The 17,476-nt window shown below is 41.1% G+C and overlaps 1 protein-coding gene across 1 annotated transcript in view; it reads right to left on the bottom strand.

The window, feature by feature from the left end:
- Positions 1–16,849, bottom strand: part of LOC135880792 (contactin-3-like) — a 103,584-nt gene extending 86,735 nt beyond the window's left edge. The window contains exon 1 of the mRNA XM_065407132.1: positions 16,765–16,849. The gene's annotated coding sequence lies outside the window, so the exon portion shown is untranslated. The remainder of the gene's footprint in view (positions 1–16,764) is intronic.
- Between the last annotated feature and the right edge of the window lie 627 nt (positions 16,850–17,476).

Genomic DNA, 17,476 nt, shown 5'->3' with positions numbered 1-17,476 from the left:
CTCTCACCAACAGAAGTTGGTCCAATAAAAAGTATTACCTCACCCACCTTGTCTCTCTAGTGGGTGCAACCGTCACTCAAATAAAGATATGATGATTTTGGTCAGATTTACTTTCAGTTCTACCCAGTGTACAGTTTTGTCAAAAGAAAAAGATGATGAAGGACTGCATTAGTGCAAGGGAAGAACACAGCTAGAGCGTGTCTGAGGAGTTATTTCTCTTTGTCAACACTGATTTGTTGCTGGTGAGGAGAAAAAAAACGCGACACATAGAATCAATGTAAATTCCAGCTGTGAACGTGTATTATTGTACCTTATATGGGCCAATATAAATTTCTCTTGGGTCCCATTTGATTTCAGGCTGTCATCTGAAATTTGTGCAAATGATGATGATACTTTCAGGGCTACTGCAATTTATATTTTTTAAGTAGAACACAGTTTTTCTACATGGCAGAGGCAGACCTGCTAAAGAAGTGCTACAGAACACAATTTTTAAGGCCTCGGTCTTTGATTTTACTTGGCCTTTGATTACTCAATTTACTACCCTGGGTGTACATGCCTTTTTGTGTACAAAAATTGAGCAAGGGGGTGCCCACATCATGATTTGTATGTGCCAAGTGCAATTTATTCTAAGTGCACATACAGTTGGGTGTGAAAAATTGGTTACAAGGGTGTAAGTGGGTTTGTGCAAAGTCAGGCCAATTTGCAGCTAGCTGAACGTTTGACCCTTTATAGCCCAAACAACAGTAACAGAATTTGCATTGAATTCTGCAGTTCTATCGCACATGCATACATGCGCACACAAAAAAGGTCTGATGTGTTTAACAAATTAAACAAAAATATGCTGGATTATACTTTGTTGCAAAATGGTATTAGAGCATTCAAAAGTTAGGTAAAATAAAGGTCTGAAAATACTCCTGACACATACTTACTCAGCACAGGAGAGTTTTCACACTATTTTATTCATGAAGAAGTATTTTGTTGGAACTTATGGGTCTCCAAATGGCAATATCAATTTGCATGTGAAAATACTAATTTGCAACAGACATGACATTATTCATTGAACGATTTGTCACACTAACTAATGAGCGGTAAATTATCTATTTTAAGCGATCTCACGTCATTTTGAACTGACATGCCAAGTCTTTAAAATAATGAGCCATGAGCGAGAATGATCAATATCATTCAATATACATTCATTTATCAATTAAGACTGCATCTATCGGTGCTGGAAGTGAGAGGCAGGGCAAACTCGTACTTGCCTTATTCACAAGAGTAGTCCGGTTGGCAGAGTATGAATTAAGAACAGTGCCTTCAACAGGGCTAATCATGTGAGTAAGGCAACCAGAATTTAGCCCTAAAACTGTGCACACGAAAGTATTTGATAACGATAATAATGTTTTAGTAATTTAGCAGCCCAGTGGATTAAAGTAACAGCAACTGCTGTTGAAATGCTAATTTGAGATCATGATCAACAAACCGCCCACCCACCACATGCAATCAAATGCCTCAGGATCCCAGAGGTATCAGCAGGTCTCTCTTACTCATGCCATTGCCTGCAAGGCAGAAACATATCTGCCCAGAGGCTAATGAATAGAACTGTCAATAATCTCTTGTATACGATTGTTGTAATTTATTCAAGTTGTCTTGGGTTACTCGCATCCTCCATATGTTAAAGATAATTTGTGCAGCTATAGCAATATAAAGGTTATGCAGAGTTATTGAGACTCCTTCCCCTCTCCTCCAGCATAAGATCTTAAAGTCTGCCTTAAACTGTTTTCCTAGAACAGTTTAAGCAGGGAACAAAACTAACCTTCGTTTTTAAAAATTACAAGTTAACTTCACAAAACAAGATGTGTATGTTCAGTTTGTTGACACTGCCTTGGTCTCTGACTGTGTCGCAGCAGTTCTGCCAGTCTGACTGGAACAACATGGAAGGATCCTGCTGAAGAAACTGCAGCAGCACTACCAATATCATAGGGAAAGGCAAAATGCAACTCCTGGTGCATAAAGATGATATGTGCAGGGGAGGAGGAGAGTCAGAATGGTAAAAGCAGACAGAAAAGCTCTGGCAGCACACCTTCTGCAGGGACTACCTTACCTCCCACGATCAAGGAGTAACTCCAATGAGGTCACATCCTGTATCCTAGCTCCCAAGCTATAACAGAGTCACTGCTCTTGTACATACCTGGCAGGGTGAGGTTGTTCTTCCAGCAGTATGTGCTTCCTAATGGTTGGCACCAGTGATTCTCCTCTCCACAAAAAAGACTATAGGTTAGATGCTCTCAGAATAAGGATGAAGATGAGACTGTCTAGGAACCTTCTAGGGATGAAGAAGCCACTAATGGCAGAAATTACAACTATTGTTCTCACCCCACTACTGTCTTTTGGCATCTGATGCTGGTCAGACTTGCATTGTCTTTTACATTTTCTAACACCAACAATCTACAGCTCTCGCCCCTCAGGGGACAGGGCATTATAGATGAGAAGAATGAAGGAGAATGGGAATGTGAAGATATCCTCAGAGACAAAAGAAGGGAAAATCCAGGAGAAAATATAACAGGAGCCCCCCCGACTTTACCCCCAAACAATTGTTTACTGACTGGAAAGGAAGTAAGATAGAGGCAAATGTCTGCTGTAGGCCAAACAATGGCCATTTCAGGGCTGCTCTTGGTTGTGCCTCCTAGATGAACAGGGCCAGCTACTGGACAGTGGCATGTTAGAAAAGGCCCTCTTAAACAGGTGAGCTTATAACAAAGAATTCAATGGCAAGTAAGCAGCCAGAGACAAGAGATCTGTTTAACATCTGAAAGCAGTTACATTCCCAGATATTTAAAGGCCAGGGATTTGGGTGTAAGGAAGTCACTTTATGCCAAGTTAACTCAATTCTCACCTGCAGTATTTGGAATTTTCCATGTGTTCTCTGAAACTTAACACTGAAAGCAATACACCCTATGGTAGATGTCTCCCTTAGGTCTTGTCTATACAATACTAGAAAAGGTTTGCAGTATAGTTTATACCAGATCCCTGAACAAAGCAAGCAATATCAGAAAAAGGACTTTTTTGTGTGGGAATAACTCGTTTAAACTAGGGCTTTTGTCTGGATAACTATATAAATGAGGGGTGTGTGATTTTTTCACACTCCTAAATGACCAAGCTATGCCAGCACAACTTTTAAGTGCAGACCAGACCTTAGTCTGTGCCCTTTTGACCAAGAATCTCAAAAACAGATGGACTCCAAATACCCTTCCTTTGCTACAGGACCTCTCCTTAGGGTCTGAAGGCTGTTCCTTTGCATTGGTGTGCGTGAAATTCTTAAACAACACTCTATACCCATGTGTAGGTGGAGTAAAGCAAGAGGTGCTAAGTAGAGAGAAAGAGAGATTTAAATGAAGAACAGTGCATATAACATATCGACTCACACAAACATGGAGTATTGCGTCCAGTTTTGGTCTCCCCACTACAGAAGGGATGTGGACAAATTGGAGAGAGTCCAGCGGAGGGTAACGAAAATGATTAGGGGGCTGGGGCACATGACTTACGAGGAGAGGCTGAGGGAACTGGGGTTATTTAGTCTCCAGAAGAGTGAGGGGGGATTTGACAACAGCTTTCAACTACCTGAAGGGGGGTTCCAAAGAGGATGGAGCTAGGCTGTTCTCAGTGGTGGTAGATGACAGAACAAAGAGCAATGGTCTCAAGTTGCAGTGAGGGAGGTCTAGGTTGGATATTAGGAAACACTATTTCACTAGGAGGGTGGTGAAGCACTGGAATGGGTTACCTAGGAAGGTGGTGGAATCTCCATCCTTAGAGGTTTTTAAGGCCCTGCTTGGCAAAGCCCTGGCTGGGATGATTTAGTTGGTGTTGGTCCTGCTTTGAGCAGGGGATTGGACTAGATGACCTCCTGAGGTCTCTTCCAACCCTAATATTCTATGATTCTACAAGAGCTAGTCATTTTCTCTCCTCCATTTCCCAAACCTTTGGCCAGGGCAACATATCAGAGACCCAGCCTCTGCTGTCAGATGTCTTGTATCATCTTTCTACCTATACTGATTCAAGTTTCTCCGTTATCTCCCTCAGATTATTTTGGCCTTCTCCCTTGTGACCTTCCAACTAAAGTACTTCCACTGACGTATTCTCTGTGGAACGAACGTCTCTCATGAAACATCCTTTGTCCAGTTCCCAAATCCATTCAATATTGTGGTAGTTACTTGGATGGACAGTTTACAGTTCCTCCTTTTCCTTGTCCACAGTCACAAATTTTAAACATCCTTTGGGAAAAAAAAATATGCTGTGACAGATTCAGACCAGAAGGATATAAGAGAGTAGTGGAAGGCAGGTATATCAGCCTTCAGAATGAGCAGATCCCTGTTCCCTGAATAGCCAAACAAAGGCTACTCCAGGCCAATTAACCAATTAAGGCCTTTAGGCTAATGGAGACAGCTGGAACCAATCAAGGTCCCTCTTATATTTTTTAAAAGCTCTCCTTCCAGTGCCCTCCAGGGAGCCAAGGTGAAAGGAGCTGGAGGAGAAGAAGCATTGCTGAATCCTGAGCTAAGGGTGAAGCTAGGAAAAGAGGACCACAGGGGAAGTGGCCCAGGGAATCAAAGCAGCGTCAGTGGTGAAGGGAAAGTCACCAACAGCTGCTACCATTAGGGTACCTGGGCTGGAACCCAGAGTAGAGGGTGGGCCCAGGTTTCCCCCACCCCATACTCTACAGAGATCCCCTGGAGAAGGGAAGCAGGACTCAGTCCAGGCAGGAGGCCAAACTGTGCCTACTGAGCTCTACGGAGCAACAGAGACTGTGGGGTATTCCCCCTTCCTATCTCCCACACTGGCTGGCGATGAAAGTAACTCAATAGGCTGTGACTCTTGCCACTACACTGAGAAAGAGGAGGTCACATTGGGGCCTTGTCGAGTTTCTGAGGCCACTGAATCCGCCCAGAAGTGTGGGACCCACCAATACAGGCTCGGAACTTTGTCACAATGTTCAGTAATGGTCTCCCATCACCACCTTCCCATCTTATTTACAAATCAGTGTTGCACACTCCAAAGGTCATTTGATCTTTGTTCTAGCTCAATGACCATGTTTTTGCATGTTAGTAATTGTAGCTGGAGATGCAAGTTGAATGGAGCTTATAGTCTTCCTTTAAAAAGAGGCAGGGTTTATATTTTATTATAATTCCCTTTTATCATTAGTCTGCTCTGTGTCGAGTAGGTATTATTGACAGATTAACGTCAATCCATTACAGGTATCCTTGTGTTCTTCCATACCAAAAGCCTGGTGTTTTATTTTTTGGGACTATTTATGGCCAGCTTTTCTGGTGTTATGCAGCAGCAAGTTATATAATAAAAATCCAGATTCCTTTTGACACCATCCGCTGGCTGTTTGGATCCTTAGAGGCAGAGAAATTGAAGAAAGAGTCTATTTATTCAACTAATTTTTGGCTTGACCTCCCCTCAGATGAACAATGAAGAAGAGCTACTTGTGCTCAGGAGAATGGCATGAGTGAACACTTCAGCTATAAAATACTAACAACTACATTAGAATGTAATTGGAGTAACCAAGTTATTTTTGTTACACAGACACTTTTGTCTCGGACAGTTTTGTCAGATTTGTCCAAAGTTAAAAAAAAAAAAATCTCTAAAGTCTAAACAACCTTCTTGCATTCCCAACATGTTTACTTCTTGAATCTGTAACATGTATACAGTGAATTGGAACTGCAACGGCAAAGCTGAAATACAATACACACGAGGCACATACTGTCAGCATTTATAATTCTCAATCTTAATCTTCCAATCACCAAGTTCGGGACACAATGTGTGATAAACACTCAAAATGAGAGAGACAAAAATAATTATTTATGCAGGAGCCTTCGAATGCTGTTGGATTCACTTCTTTAGTATTAATAATGCTTTGTATATTCTTAGTTATGTGAGTCTTTATTACTGCAACAATAACAGTGAGGGTACACCAAATTTGTGTGAAATATAGGAGAAACTGGCACTAAAACAAATGATATCCCTCCAAATGATGTATATTTGAGATGTACTGTATGAGGTTGATTGAAAATTTTCCATGTAATTTTTTTTTAAATGAAAAAACAAAACAAAACAGGATTTTTTGAATTATTTTATTTTATTTTTGTGGAGAGTGTCTGCTTTCCTCTAAAATTTTCAGTTTTTCTATCAGAAAAATTTTGTCCAAAAATCTTAAAGTTTTCAGGTGTTTGACAAAAAGCTGACATTTTCTGTAGCAACACTTCTAACACTCCCCAAGCTACCATCACATTTTCCCAACCAGCTGTAGTGCTGTGTACAATATAATTTAGAATCATAGAACTGGAAGGGACCTCGAGAGGTCATCTAATCCAGTCCCCTGCACTCATGGCAGGACGAAGTATTATCTAGACCATCGCCGACAGGTGTTTGTCTAACCTGCTTTTAAAAATCTCCAATGATGGAGATCCCACAACCTCCCAAGGCAATTTATTCCAGTGCTTAACCACTCTGACAGTTAGGAAGTTTTTCCTAATGTTCAACCTAAACCTGCCTTGCTGCAATTTAAACCCATTACTTCTTATCCTATCTTCAGAGGTTAAAAAAAAATTTCTTCCTCCTCCTTGTAACAAACTTTCACATACTTGAAAACTGTTATATCCCCTCTCAGTCTTCTCTTTTCCAGACTAAATAAACCCAATTTTTTCAATCTTCCCTCATAGGTTATGTTTTCTAGACCTTTAATCATTTTTGTCACTCTTCTCTGGATTCTCTTCAATTTGTCCTTCCTGAAATGTGGCACCCAGAACTGGACACAATACTCCAGTTGAGCCCTACTCAGCGCGGAGTAGAGCAGAAGAATTACGTCTTGTGTCTTGCTTACAACATTCCTGCTAATACATCCGAGAATAATGTTAGCTTTTTTTGCAACAGCGTTACACTGTTGATTCATATTTGGTTTGTGGTCCACTATGACCCCAGATCCCTTTCCGCAGTACTCCTTCCTAGGCAGTCATTTTCCATTTTGTATGTGTGCAACTGATCGTTCCTTCCTACTTTGCATTGTCCTTATTGAATTTTATCCTATTTACTTCAGACCATTTCTCCAGTTTGTCCAGATTATTTTGAATTTTAATCCTATCCTCCAAAGCACTTGCAACCCCTACCAGCTTGGTATCATCCACAAACTTTATAAGTATACTCTGTATGCCATTATCTAAATCAGGGGTGGCCAACCTGAGCCTGAGAAGGAGCCAGAATTTACCAATGTGCATTGCCAAAGAGCCACAGTAATACATCAGCAGCCCCCCGTCAGCTCCCCCCTCTCCCCCAGTGTCTCCCACCCACCAGCAGCACCGCCAATCAGCACATAACTCTCCATCCCTGCGCCTCCTCCCGCCATGATCAGCTGTTTTGTGGTGTGCAGAAGGCTTGGGGGGGAGCAGCAAGGGCGCAGCAGACTCAGAGGAAGGGGCCGGGGTCTTGGGGGAAGGAGTGGAGTGGGGCTGGGGCAGAGCCAGGGGTTGAGCAGTGAGCACCCTGTAGCACATTGGAAAGTTGGCACCTGTAGCTCCAGCCCCGGAGTTGGCACCTATGCAAGGAGCCGCATATTAACCTCTGAAGAGCCGCATGTGGCTCTGGAGTCACATGTTGGCCACCCCTGATCTAAAGCATTGATGAAGATACTGAACAGAACCGGATTCAGAACTGATCCCTGCAGGACCCCGCTCGTTATGCCCTTCCAGCATGAGTGTGAACCACTGATAATTCCTGTCTGGGAATGGTTTTCCAAACAGTTTTGCACCCACCTTATAGTAGCTACATCTAGGCTGCATTTCCTTAGTTTTTTTATGAGCAGGTCATGAAAAACAGTATCAAAAGCTTTACTAAAGTCAAGATATACCACGTCTACCGCTTCCCCCCATCCAAAAGGCTTGTTACCCTGTCAAAGAAAGCTATCAGGTTGTTTTGACACAATTTGTTTTTGACAAATCCATGCTGACTGTTACTTATCACCACCTTCTTATCTTCTAGATGTTTGCAAATTGATTGCTTGATTATTTGCTCCATTATCTTTCTGGGTACAGAAGTTAAGCTGACTGGTCTGTAATTCCCTGGGTTGTCCTTAGTTCCCTTTTTATAGATTGGGACTATATTTGCCCTTTTCCAGTCTTCTGGAATCTCTCCCATCTTCCATGACTTTTCCAAGATAATCGCTAATTGCTCAGATATCTCCTCAGTCAGCTCCTTGAGTATTCTAGGATGCATTTCATCAGACCCTGGTGACTTGAAGACATCTAATTTGTCCAAGTAATTTTTAACTTGTTCTTTCCCTATTTTAGTCTCTTCTGAGCCTACCTCATTTTCACTGGCATTCACTACGTTAGATGTCCAGTCACCACCAACCTTCTTGGTGAAAACCGAAACAAAAACGTCATTAAGCACATCTGCCATTTCCACATTTTCTGTTGTTATTTTTCCTCCCTCATTGAGTAACGGGCCTACCCTGTCCTTGGTCTTCTACTAGCTTCTAAGGTATTTGTAGAATGTTTTCTTGTTACCCTTTATGTCTCTAGCTAGTTTGATCTCATTTTGTGCCTTGGCCTTTCTAATTTTGTCCCTACACACTTGTGTTATTTGTTTATATTCATCCTTTGTAATTTGACCTAGTTTCCACTTTTTGTAGGACTCTTTTTTGATTTTGAGATCATTGAAGATCTCCTGGTTAAGCAGTGAGATAGTTTGCTCTTGTGCCCTTAATAATGTCTCTTTGAAAAACCGCCAACTGTCTTCTATTGTTTTTCCCCTTAGACTTGCTTCCCATGGGATCTTACCTACCAACTCCCTGAGTTGTTAAAGTCTGCCTTCTTGAAATTCATTGTCTTTATTTTGCTGTTCTCCCTCCTACCATTGCTTAGAATCATGAACTCTACCATTTCATGATCACTTTCACCCAACCTGCCTTGCACTTTCAAATTCTCAACCAGTTCCTCCCTATTTGACAAAATCAAATCTAGAACAGCCTCTCCCCTAGTAGCTGTCTACACATTCTGAAAAAAAAAATGTCTCCAATACATTACAAGAACGTACTGGGTAATCTGTGCCTTGCTGTGTTATTTTCCCAATAGATGTCTGGGTAGCTGAAGTCTCCCATCACCACCAAGTCCCGTGCTTTGGATTATTTTGCTAGCTGTTTTAAAAAATCCTCATCCGCCTCTTCTTCCTCCTCATTAGGTGGTCTGTAGTAAACCCCTACCATGACATCACCCATGTATTTTTCCCCTTTTATCCTTACCCAGAGACTTTCAACAAGTCTGTCTTCTATTTTCCATCACCATAGTCCATTTGTATGCATTTTTAATATATAAGGCAACACTTCCTCCCTTTTTTCCCTGCCTGTCCTTCCTGAGCAAGCTGTACACTTCTATACCAATATTACCCTTCTATACCAATATTCCAGTCATGCGTATTATCCCGCCAGGTCTCTGTGATGCCAACTATGTCATAGTTTTGTTTATTTACCAACATTGAGTCAACTGTGTGCTCTTGTTGCCAAGAAGGCTAACGGCATTTTGGGCTGTATAAGTAGGGGCATTGCCAGCAGATCGAGGAACGTGATCGTTCCCCTTTATTCGACATTGGTGAGGCCTCATCTGGAGTACTGTGTCCAGTTTTGGGCCCCACACTACAAGAAGGATGTGGAAAAATTGGAAAGAGTCCAGCGGAGGGCAACAAAAATGATTAGGGGTCTGGAGCACATGACTTATGAGGAGAGGCTGAGGGAACTGGGATTGTTTAGTCTCCAGAAGAGAAGAATGAGGGGGGATTTGATAGCTGCTCAACTACCTGAGGGGGGGGTTCCAAAGAGGATGGAGCTCGGCTGTTCTCAGTGGTGGCAGATGACAGAACAAGGAGCAATGGTCTCAAGTTGCAGTGGGGGAGGTCTAGGTTGGATATTAGGAAACACTATTTCACTAGGAGGGTGGTGAAGCACTGGAATGCATTACCTAGGGAGGTATTGGAGTCTCCTTCCTTGGAGGTTTTTAAGGCCCGGTTTGACAAAGCCCTGGCTGGGATGATTTAGTTGGGAATTGGTCCTGCTTTGAGCAGGGGGTTGGACTAGATGACCTCCTGAGGGCCCTTCCAACCCTTATATTCTATGATTCTATGATTCCGAGTTCTTCCTGCTTATTCCCCATACTTCTTGCATTAGTATACAGACATCTAAGATACTGATTTGATCCCCCGCGCCACAAGTTCTGTCTTGTCTTTCCTTTACCCCTGCTATAACAGCCCATGCTCCCCACACATTCTAAACCTTCTCCCAGGTCTCCATGTTCTTGACTTTCAAGAGAAGATTTGAACCTTGAATGTTATCTGTAAGAAGAAAACTCCCTATCACAGGGGAGTCATGGGCACAGGCACAAATAACTTAAAAAATACAGTTTATCTGTTGCCCACATTACTGAATGAGTGAGATAGAAAGTTGGTCAGTTTGACTAATTCCATGCCCTTTGGAGAATGTGACCCCTTCCCTGTCTAACAGAGAAGATCTTAAAGATGGATAACATTCCCTTCAGTGACAAAATTATTGACAGATTAAGGAGAAATCACTGTATATAACTCATGCACATTAGAAATCTTGTATGTAAATTATATGAAAACTCAAGATACATATGTACATGTGATAGCAGGCAATGCTCTACATGAATTTGGGAAGTTGATTTGCTTAACAGTGCCTTGACCCTATATTACTCTTTCAGTAATTACTTGTTTTGGAACAAAGACAACAGTACAGAAAAAAATAATTTTTAACATCTCCTCGTGGCTAGCTCCTTCCTTCCTTTTCAGGAGAAAACGAACATCCTATTAATATTTTTAAGTGGGCATGTGAAATGTGTGCCAAACATTAACTTGTTTCATTCACGCCAGAGATCTGATATACTGTTTCTCTTTCTAAACAATCAAAAACATAGTATAAAGATAGCAAAAAATCAAAACACCCTTTAAGGACTTCAGAGGGCCTTAATGGTTAAAATGAATGAAAAAGATAGCTGTAAGTCCACGTAAATCTAAACTTCAGATTTTATTTCACCTCATGTGTATACTGGGGAGAATTTCCTAATTATTTGTGAAAAACAATATGTTTTAGCAGAACAGTTGGTGATACAGTGAAAATTATAGCAGCTAGAAATGTTTTCCCATATCTGCAAATCAATTATTATACCTGATATGGGGCATCCGAATTATCCAAAAAACAACAGTCAACTATAATTACAAGAGATTTGATGTGAAGTGCACACCGTTATATCAGCAAAATATTTATTTCAAATAAAACCCAACCCGCTAGACACCAATACAAGCATTATAAAAATATAAATATTCAGTTGGATCTATGACCAAAAAAGAACTCAAAAATAAAATTCCCAAAATGCATCAAAATTGAAGGTCCCCCATTCAATTTAACATCTAATCTGATCTCCCCAAATGGCAAATGCCAAACACCAAAATTACCATAACTATAGTATAAACAGTCTTCTCCTCTTTTCCTAGTCCATTATAAGAGGCATGAAGTATCCTCCCACAAATGCAAGTGAGTATATAATTCACTAGCAGTTTATGGCACAGCTTAGCTAGCAAACTAAGTCCAGAAACATAATGAGTCAGTTAAGAGCATTTATTGTAAATCACTCCCATCCACCCATCGTAATCCAATAGAAATAATTCAAACAAAACTAGAATGTGAGCCCAGTCCTGCTCCCACTGAAGTCTTGGCACTTGCTCAGCTTGCAAATACGAAAGCACATAAGTAACTTTGATCATGAGTAATCTCATTAACTTCAAAGAGACTACTCCTATGAGTAAAGTTACTTACATGCTTAAGAGTTTGCAAGATGACCCATACTTTTTAAAAATTAACATGGGCTGTGTGGTGGTAAGGGTGTTAAGTTCTTCCTGAGCTCTATTCAAAGTGCAGACAGTGTTTTGCCCTTCATCTCTTACAGGATTTAATAGTTCTTTCCTCAAGCTCTTCTCAACATTTCTGTGCACTTTAGTAAATTACTAAGAATACAGGAATAGTTTCTGCAGGGACATGGGGAAAGCAACCCTAAAAAACGATATTATGAAATCTTTGAAGAAGATTTCTAAACCGTTTTGTATAGAATTAGTTTATTTATTTGACAGATCAATGGGAGAGAAATGCTGACACAACTGGCTGACAGAGATTAAACTTTTGGCTTGGAGAGCTGGATCAATAATTCATGGATGTTCACAAATATAACAGACCACCATGACGTGTGAATAAAATAGTCAAAGGTAACGGTTTCATTGTTCACCTGACTTTATTACTACCTCATGTTGGGCTTTATACAATACATTTTATATCAACTGACTGTAAACAACTGCAGATTGAGTGGCAGTTCAAGAACCTAACGCTGCAAACGTGTGCTTACCCTTTCTTGTGAGCAGTGCCGTTAAAGCCAATAGAACTACTCATATATTTAAAAATGTACATAAGTGTTTGCAAGGTCAGGATCCAATTCAAAGGTGGAAAATGAAACTGTTCATGCTTGTGTGCTTCCTTCCACTCTATAGCTTTTTTGGATGTGTGCGTATTAGACCACTTGGTAAAACATTATTAACTTTGGCTGTGAATTTAACAATATTTATTTTAAAAATTCATTTATCTTGGCACAACTATATCACACCAAAAATAATGGTTACTGGAGTGCAATACATTAACCTGGCTTCACAGAGACACGTAACATTACAGATCTGCTGGAGGTGCAAAACTCAGACCCAGATCTTGACCATCCCAATGTTCAGGTTTGTTTGTGGTCTGGGGCTTAGAAAGGGACCCTGATCCGACTCCTATGGCTGTTCCACTTTGTTCTCATACCTCCAACAGCTTTAGATAGTGGACAGTTCTTCACAAGTCTAGGAATCCTAAATGGATGTTAGGAGCAACTCCGGATTCCGTTGTGGTATCTCAGTAGCAACTCAGCTGTCTTTCCCTCCATTTTGGTGAATAACATTTATAGTTTGGATGCAAGTCACATCCCATCTGTGGATGATGACAGGAATTCTCACTTTTTCTACGTGTCATTTTGGACAAAAATTCTTAGCAAAATCATCTGTTTTTTTTATCACCTTCTGTTTGGCACCTCAGACTTTCATATTCTTGAAGTTCCACAGTGCTGTAAAATACTGGAAGCCAACGTACATGACCTAATTGAATGACTGACATCGGTAATAAAAGCATTTGTCTATCTGCAGGAATAGGTTTTCATTAGTCTATTCCTATAGAGAGCTGGGAGAATGTGCCATCTCCGCAGCAACAAGAAAGGGGAAACTGTGTGGGAGGAATGAACAGGAGTTCAGAATATACATCATCTCAAAGACAGAAAAATTTAGCAAGCTCAGCCAGTTGTAAAATGGCCCCTTTAAGGCTGCATCTGCTTGGCCCTGTCAAACGCAAAGAGCCATAATAGCTAAATCGCTGCATTACCAATGCCAGCCATTCACCCATGTCTAGTTTATATTCACCTTGCCTAGGAAATAGCATCCAATATTTAACATTGCGGTACTTCCGAAATGTGATTGCACATCAATAATTAAAACAAACAAGCAAACAAAACTAGTTTCTTTCAGAATCTTATTGGAGGCCCAAAGCCAATTAGTCCAAGACATTTTAAAATAGAGCATGAATTATAAAATGCACATAGCCTTTTGCCTCTAACGGAACTTTGTTTTCATGTCTATGATTGCATGGTCCATCAGAATATTTGTTTTAGCTCTGGTTGAGCATCACCACATTACAGTTTCTCGTCCTTAGACAGAGTCAGATTTATTAGTTTGTTTGTCATGAAAATAGATCCATTCTAGCAAAACTAAGACCAAAACCTGCTCCTTAGGCTAATTACAGCTACGTAACTACATAGGCTTCAGCAATGCTGCCCAGAGGGCAGAAATTAACCGTAAGGGTTATCAATCAACTATTAGAATTCCTGTAGAATCAAAGCCATTGAGCCCCAAGAAATTAACTAGAGGTTGGAACACACTTCAAAATCCAGGTAAATCCGTCCACCTTTCCCTTCCCTTTCCCTCAGCCTCAGCTTTCTGTGATTTTTCTTTCTCTCCTCCATATCCAGTTCATACATGGGGGTCCTTTGTCTCTCAAGTTGTTCAAAACAGAATGAAACATACCAGATTCTATATTCTTACGTTCCAACACAGAGTGACTCAGACTGGAATTTTAATGAATTTCTCTATGCACCCTCCCATTCACCTCTCAATGGAGTGACATTTTCATGGTCTACAAGCAAGGCTGGAAAGGCAACCAGGTAAACAATTACTATTGGACTCTCGCTAGCAGTGCCCTTGGGATCACTGAAAGGAACTGATCTTGTTCTAATAAGAGGTGAGTGACTCTTCCACTAAATAGTGTGCCCACAAATAAATTTGCATTAAAGCTAAAAGTTAGAGTTTTACGCTATTGCTTTCAGCTAATTAATGGGCCTAGTGCTACTTGTAGTGTCACCAGGAAAGGCTGCCAACATGATACTTACTCTAAGTTTCCAAAGAACATAATCAAAAGGCAGCCAAGTCTTCTATTGTTTTATGAGAGGGTAATTCAGGAGCAGAAATAAGGGAAATAAACAATGTTTGAGGCTGTGGACTTCTCACTGTACCAAGAGTGCACATTTTACTTCTTATGAGATGGGTGTCATCTGCCAGTCAATGTGGCAGGTGTTGATTGTCTGACAGGCAGCAATTTAAACAATACTGAATAGAAGTGGGAGACACTAGGCCATTTTATTTCAAAATTTCATATCTGGTTAAATCTGATCCTCATGACTGATTCACGTGTTGTTTTTGCATCAAGCATGTGTTACATCCAGTGAGAAATAATACTTACATCTGCAGTAAACGTTACATACTCAGTGCCTTGGCAGAGAATCAACTGGGCATGTCAGTGCCATTTCTGTACTGAAAGCATGGGAGCAACTGCAGGCCTCCAAGGTGAGAAGAGAGAAGGAGCTGCATGACAAGTGTGTGAGTGGGGAAGGCAAAGCCCTGGAACCCACCTAACAAGTACCCCCACTCTCATGATGGGGTTTATCCCCCCCAACACACACACACCAAGCCAGGACAGAGAACAGGAGTTGACACATACAGACCCTCAAGCCAGCAGAATGAAAGGGAGAGAGAAGAGAAGTTAAACAGCCCCTTCCTCTCCTGCAGTCAAAAGCCAAGTGAACTTTCCGTCCAGTAGCTGTAAGGGAGCAAAGATACGTGTGTTTGGTGGAGTGGAGGTGTGGGAGAAAAGGGGGAGCAGAATCTCCTTCCCAGAAGTGAAGAGGGTGAAGAGTGAGGGGGCTTGACACTTGGCTACCAAGATGTTCAGAGAGGGAAAGAGGACATTAGTGGCATAGCTGGTTAAGTCAATAAATATCTTCTTGGAATGCACTCCTATAAGAACAGCCATTCTGGGTCAGATCAATGGTCCATTTAGCCCAGTATCCTGAAAGAGGACAATACCAGATGCTTCAACGGGAATGAACAGACCAGGGCAATTTCAAGTGATCCATCCCCTGTCATCCAATCACAGCTTCTGGCAGCTGCAGATTTAGGGACATCTGGAGCATAGGGTTGCATCCCTGACAATCTTGGCTAATAGTCATTGATAGACCTGTCCTCCATGAATTTATCTAATTCTTTTTTGAACCCAATTATACTTTTGGCCTTCACAAAATCCCAAGACAACAAGTTCTACAAGTTGATTGTGGGCTTTGTGAAGAAGTCCTTCCTTTTGTTTGTTTTAAACCTCCTGCCTATTAATGTCATCAGGTGACCCGTTGTTCTTGTGTTACGTGAAGGGGAAAATAACACTTCCCTATTCGCTTTCTCCACACCATTCATGATTTTACAGACCTCTATCATATTTCCCCTTGCTCTTCTCTTTTCTAAGCTGCAGTCCCAGTCTTTTTAACCTCTCGTCATGTGGAAGCTGTACCATACCACTAATCATTTTTGTTGCCCTTCTCTGCACCTTCTCCAATTCTAATAGATCTTTTTAGAGATGGGGCAACCAGAACTGCACACAGTATTCAAGGCATGGGTGTACTATGGATGCAGATAGTGGCATTATGATATTTTTGTCTTATTACCTATTGCTTTCCTAATAGTTCCAACAATGTTCACGATTTGGCTTATAAGCTCTCTGGGACATGCACTGGCATTTCCTGTATGTCTGTGGAGTACCTAGCATGTAGGATCCCTAACTTGGTTAACCTCCATTGCAACATAAATACATATCAAACAATAATCACAAAATAATAATCATAATTGACTAAGTACGCCTAGCTCACAGGAGAAAGATTTTTAAAATCGCAGGCATCTAAGACAAGTTATAAAGAATGGAAATTATTGCTGAGAGGTATATTAAAAATGTCAACTAGGGTGTATGTTCTCAGATGTGCATTCAGGTCCTTTAAGGTTTTGAAATGCTTGTTCACCTGGCACTAATACGATAAACATTGTTGGGGGGAATCATTTACTAGCATGGAGTATCCTTACATGGACTAGTCCTCAATTTTTTGTGAAATAGAGATTTCAGATGGCATATTTATATATGAAACTTCTACTGCAGGGGAATTCTGGTTAGTTACTCTAAAATCCCACAGTGCTGACACCTTTAGTGTAGGGGCTCCAACCTGACATCATTTAACTATGGCAGCAAACAACAGAGCTGCAAACATTTCTTACCTCCAGAATGAGGCGGTGGTCTGCAAAGCAGCACAACTCCTTGACCTTCTCGAACAGACACTGTAATTCTTTTAGTTTTAAAGGTTTCAAGATCTGTTTTTGAAAGAAAAGAGAAGTGCGTATCAGAACACATACAATGACAGAAGAATACATTCACAGAGGGCCCAGGACTGTGATTTTTGTGCAGGACAAACAGCAATTTACTAGACAAATTAGTTGCACTGACTTCAGTGGACTACTCAGTATAAGCAACTGAGTAAGGGTGACGATGAGGATCGGAATTATTTATGCCGATATATGACTAAATAGATACCGAACCTGAATCTGATTTCACTGATGCTGGGTTTAAACCAGCATAACTCAGTCAACTCCAATGGTGTTACTACTGTAACTTGGGTTAGAATCAGGTCTCTAATTTGCTGCTATTTGGTAACTAGAGTTTCATCTGAAATGAAGCATTTGATATTTGGGAATAACATTAAGGATCTGATTTGAATGTCCTCTGATCACCAGTAAATTCATACTCAATAGCCAATAGTTGTTCAGAAAAAGACAGTTACCTTTTCCGTAACTGGTGTTCTTCGAGATGTGCTGCTCATGTCTATTCCACAATAGGTGTGCGTGCTTGCCATGTGCACCGGTGCCGGACGTTTTTCCCCTAGCAATACCCGTAGGGGGGGGACCGCCCCCGCGGCCCCTGGAGTGACGCCTG

This window comes from Emys orbicularis, chromosome 7 (assembly GCF_028017835.1).
Source record: "Emys orbicularis isolate rEmyOrb1 chromosome 7, rEmyOrb1.hap1, whole genome shotgun sequence".
Lineage (NCBI taxonomy): Eukaryota > Metazoa > Chordata > Testudines > Emydidae > Emys > Emys orbicularis.
Note: the sequence above shows the minus strand (reverse complement) of the source record. Positions and strands in the feature narration are given on the sequence as shown.